Raw genomic sequence first — 6,000 nt, forward strand, 5'->3', positions numbered from 1 at the left:
ACATTCCTCATGAGTGATAAATGAGTGAAATAGAAGACTGATGGATTTACATGCATACACTTAAGTTCAAGGAATATTTTCAAAAAACCCAAATGTTTTTCCTTTGTGGATAGCGTCAGATGGAGGAATCACAACTGTGTAAATATGGGCAAATCCTTTCTTACCCAAAACAACAAATTAATTGCATTTTGTTTCGGCAAACTGAACAATGGCAGATCCTATATCCTGATAGATTAGTTTAAATATAGAAAAAAACAGACATTATGTCCTTTGGATGGAAAATATAGTTTCAAAAAGGATTTTGTTTGCTATTGTGCAGATTTGTCCCTAGTTTGATATGAGAGAGAGAGAGAGAGAGAGAGAGAACGCAGGTGAAAATGGCAAGGATGTGTGTGTATAACACAAAATTGATAAAGCCTTCTAAAATGATGTGTTGTGTTAGCAAACAACCAGAACCGCCGCAGCATTCTATTTGTGAATGTATGCAAGGAAGTTAAATACCCTCCAACTCCGCTGGCCGTGCCCCCCCCCCTTGTCCCCCTCCACTCATCTGTTCCAGCGTCGCATCGCTCACACCACCAGATCACCCCCTCATTTTTTTTTTCTTTTTCTGTACGCTCTTTACAAAAGTTTGGCCGTCAATCAACAGTGGCCTCAGGCAACAGGCACTGATGAAAAGACCCCTGAGACAAGAAGACCCAAATTAGATTTCAATAAGGATGTTGAATATTCATATCAGGGAACATCTAAAGGTAAATGCCTTTTGATCTCGGCACACAAATATCATTTGTGCCCGTTAGTGGGTCCTGGCGCTTGGATTCTACAGTTTCGCACAACCCCCACCCCCAGCCCGGTCTGGCCCCAGCGCCTGGCCTCGGCTCGCTCCTCGGGGGCCCTCGGTGGAATAATGATGACGGCCCTGCAAAAAGGGCTATAATGAATGTTTATACTAAAGGGACCCAATAGAAAGGGCATCCGCGCTAAGTATTCAGTAATTAGTATTTAGCAGAAGTTGATTGCTCAGAACACACACACACTGACACACAAACATTGGGGCATCATTTTCTGTGTGAACTTTAGACACTGGAACCCCTTGACAGCGGCAGGCACAACACAGGCCCATTACACCTGTCAACATGTTTGCTTCTGTTTGGTCGTCCCTCCACTAAATATTAACATTTGCAGTTGGTCTTCATTATTCCAACTTATTTTCTACAGCCCTTGTTCTGTTTTGGGTGAGCTGGAGGCAGAACCTAACCCATCAGCTTTAAGTGGAAACAGGAAGCTGGAGTACCTGGGAAGAAAAAAAAAAAAGACATGGAAGCACCATGCCATGACAGTTTTAATTTCTTTGTCTTCTGTTGTCTTCCGTTGCATCGCCAAATAGCGCATTGATCAGGAGCTGAAAAGAAACAAAATGGCCGAATGTGAAGCGACGTAGCACTCACCCTTCTTCTTCAAACCGGGAAGCGAAGAGAACAATTACAGTGAAGAAAATAAGTATTTGAACACCCTGCTATGTTGCAAGTTTTCCCACTTAGAAATCATGGAGGGATCTGAAATTTTCATCGTAGGAGCATGTCCACTGTGAGAGAGATAATCTGAAAAGAAAAATCCAGAAATCACAATATATAATTTTTTTAATGATTTATTTGTGTGATACAGCTGCAAATAAGTATTTGAACACCCGAGAAAATGTTAATATTTGGTACAGTAGCCTTTGTTTGCAATTACAGAGGTCAAACGTTACCTGTAGTCGTTTACCAGGTTTGCACACACTGCAGGAGGGATTTTGGCCCACTCCTCCACACAGATGTTCTCTAGATCAGATGGGTTTTGGGCTATCGCTGAGAAACAGCTCCCTCCAAAGATTTTCTATTGGGTTTAGGTCTGGAGACTGGCTCGGCCACGCCAGGACCTTGATATGCTTCTTACGGAGCCACTCCTTGGTTTTCCTGGCTGTGTACTTCGGGTCATTGTCGGGTTGAAAGACCCAGCTACGACCCATCTTCAATGGTCCAACTGAGGGAAAGAGGTTGTCCCCCAAAATCTCACAATATATGGCCGCGGTCATCTTCTCCTGAATACACTGCAGTCGTCCTGTCCCATGTACAGACAAACACCGCCAAAGCATGATGCTACCACCCCCATGCTTCACAGTAGGGATGGTGTTCTTTGGATGGAACTCATCATTCGTCTTCCTCTAAACAGGGTTCGTGGAATTATGACAAAAAGTTCAATTTTGGTCTCATCTGACCACAAAAGTTTCTCCCATGACTCCCCTGTATCGTCCAAATGGTCATTGGCAAACTTAAGACGGGTGTTGACATGTGCTGGTTTAAGCAGGGGAACCTTCTGTGCCATGCTTGATTTCAAACCATGACGTCTTTGTGTATAACCAAGAGTCACCTTGGAAAAGGTGGTCCCAGCTCTTTTCAGGTCATTGACCAAGTCCTGTTGTTTCGTCCTGGGCTGATTTCTCACCTTTCTAAGGATCATTGAGACCCCACGGTGTGGTATCTTGCATGGGGCTCCACTCCGATTGAGAGTGACCATCATGTTTAGCTTCTTCCATTTTGTAATGATTGGTCTAACAGTAGACCTTTTTTCACCAAGCTGCTTGGCAATTTCTCCGAAGCCCTTTCCAGTCGTGTGGAGTTGTACAATTTTGTCTTTCGTGTCTTTGGACAGCTCTGGTCTTGCCCATGTTACAATTTTGAGTCTTACTGATTGCATGGGGTGGACGGGTATCTTTATGCAGCTAACGACCTCACACAGGTTTTTCTGATTCAGGATAATAAATGGAGTGGGGGGGGGGGGACTTTTAAACTAACAGGTCTTTGAGGGTGAGAATTCTAGCTATATACAGGTGTTCAAATACTTATTTGCAACTGTATCACACAAATAAATCATCAAAAAAATCATACATTGTGATTTCTGTTTTTTTCTTTTTGGATTATCACTCTCACAGCAGACATGCACCTACGATGAAAATTTCAGACCCCTCCATGATTTCTAAGTGGGAGAACTTCCAACATAGCTTGGTGTTTAAATACTCATTTTCTTCACTGTATCACTCCACTCTTGGTGGAAGCCATGAATGAAAGAAAGCAGATAGAAACTGTAGATGTTAGTCTCTTGCATTGCATTGCTGTTGTAATACAGAATCAACAATTATCCTTCAAATTAATCAAGTGAGTCCAAGCACAAATAATTAGTTATAGCTACTAAATACTTTCTCCTCAAAAGTAATTGAATTGATAACAGAAAAACTCATTGATACCCATTGATTCGTACTTGCTTTCTAGCCAGAAATAACTGGGAGAGGCTCCAGTACTCCCGTGACCCCTGTGAGGAGAAGCGGCTCAGAAAAAAAACGTCATGGACCAGTTACATAGAGCAAATCAGCAGAAATGGCTTCTTTTATTAACTAATTATTTTGGGGGACTAAGCTACAATTTGTACACTTGCAAGTATTTTCTTCATTCCTAAAAGTTTCACCAGGAAGTGCTTTTAACTCAATGGAGTGTTAAAAAAAAAAAAAAGGTTCACGCATCTTCCAGACAATTTCAAGCAAAATATTTGCCAAACCATTAAACAAAACAAAAATCCTTAAAACTCAGTATTGTAATTTCAATAACCCAAAACCTGTGTGTGTTGTTGAGAAATGTTTCATGACGTTTTTGTTCTACAAACCCAATTGCAATAACATTGTGTTCAACATAAATAAAAACAGAACACAATGATTTACAAATCATGTTCAACTTACATTGAATCGAATACACTACAAAGAGAAGATATTTAATGTTCAAATTGATAAACTTAGTTTTTAGCAAATAATCTTGAGTTTAGAAATGTGTGGCTGCAACATGTTGCCAAAAAGGGGCGACAGGGTCATGTTTACCACGCTGTTATGTAACCTTTCTTAGAACAACATTCAATAAACTATTGGGAACTGAGGACACCAGTTGTTGAAGCTTTGTTGGTGGAATTTTCTCCCATTCTTGGTTGATGTACAGTGTCAACTGTTCAACAGTCCATGGGGTCCGTTGTCTCCATAATACACAACACATTTTCACTGGGATATAGTCTAGTACCTGCAATCTTTCACTATGAAGCCATGCTGTTGTAACACATACTGAATGTGGTTTGGCATGGTCTTGCTGAAATAAGCAGGGGCCTCCCATGAAAAAGACATTGCTTGGATGGCAGCATATCTATCCATCCATCCATCCATCCATCATCCATCCATCCATCCATCCATCCATCCATCCATCCATCCATCCATCCATCCATCCATCCATCCATCCATCCATCCATCCATCCATTTTCTTTGCCACATATCCTCACAAGGGCCGTGGGTTTGTTGGAGCCTATCCCAGCTGTCATCTGAGTATAGAGACAAACAACCATTCGCACTCGCAATCACACCTCGGGGCAGTTTAGAGTGTCCAATTAATGTTGCATGTTTTTGAGATGTGGGAGGAAACAGGAGTGCCCGGAGGAAACCCATGCAGGCATGGGGAGAAGATGCAAACGCCACATAGGAGGGGCCAGGCTTGAACCCAGGTCCTCTGAACAGTGAGGCCATCGGTTTACAGCTATTACACGTGCCACCTTTTGTTCACACTAAAGTTATATAAAAGAATATCATTTTTGTTTATATGTACAATTATATACAATACACAAGCCTAAACATTAAATACTGTCATCTTTGGTGACTCTGTGGTGACATGTTAAAAAAAACAGACATTATAAACTTGTAAAGTTGCTTCTGGTGCTCAAAAAAGCCACTCAGTTTTGAGATCTTACTGCCGATAAACAGCTTAAATGATATCATAGTTCAAGTAATGTGGCAACAATGTTAGCATGATGGAAAAAGTAATGAATTACATCAAGTGCTACAGAAAAACAGTAACGGCAATTAATATTAACGACCGTTACTCTCATCACTGGTGTTTAACACCTCCCCTCAAATAACACATACTTCAAATAAGTGCTAAATACTCTCTGCAGTGAGTAAATAAATGCCCGCAGTTGTATAACAATACTCGCTAGTTAACATCTCAACATGAATCAATGTGTCTCTTCACTCCCCTTTGTCTTTTACCATAATATGCGTTTTGCATGTTAACTGTACTTATTAAAAAAGGGCCATCATTCTGCGGATAGCCTGAAGAAATTGCCGTGGCTTCTCTTGCAGCAGAGATGGAAATGTGTACGGATGGTGAGGCAGGGGAGTGACGGGTGTGGTGGGGGTTTTTAGGGCTGGCTTGCCTGAGGCCCTTCTCTCCTCAGAGAGTCCATGCCGCCAAGGGACCCGCCATGAAACGAGTGTGGAAACGGGACCAAAGCGCGCGGACGCCGTCTCTTCCTACACGTGAGAAGGGGCCACGCGAGCTAATAGTCCATGTCGACCTCCATCACGGTTGGCCACGACTGCATGCGTCTCACGGCGTGATGCGGGGAGACAAGTCGCCTCCTTCACTAAAGTTTATCCGGAAAGAAAATCTTACATCATTACTTTTGTCTTTTTCGCTCACTCTGTGTCTCTGTCTTGTTCCACCCCCACCCCTCCTTACAACATGATGGTCAGTCCATTGCCAGGCAATCTGGTCTGCGATGTTGTTCACACCTCTAGTGAGCCAAAAAAAAAAAAATCTTTGAAAAGATATGATGACTTGCCCGAGTGGTTTCACTGTTCTCTCGCTCTTATGGGTGAGAACGACTAACCAAGGTGTGTGTGTGTGTGTGTCTGTGTGTGGTGGTGTGTAAACCTCAGGCCTTGTGTAGTGGTGCTGTGATGCCGAGTGTCACCCTGGTCCAGCCTGGGCCCTGCGGCCAGGGTAACCAGCTGTGAAACTGACAGGTTTGTCTCCTGCCCTCACCTACACTCTTTCTTCCCCCGCACACACACACACAGACTCCACACTATTGTGGCCTGAGGTTTAAGCACACACGCACATGCACCCCCCGCCGCCCCCACCACCACCACCAAAA

The sequence above is a fragment of the Syngnathoides biaculeatus genome, chromosome 2, assembly GCF_019802595.1.
Source record: "Syngnathoides biaculeatus isolate LvHL_M chromosome 2, ASM1980259v1, whole genome shotgun sequence".
Taxonomy (NCBI): Eukaryota; Metazoa; Chordata; class Actinopteri; order Syngnathiformes; family Syngnathidae; genus Syngnathoides; species Syngnathoides biaculeatus.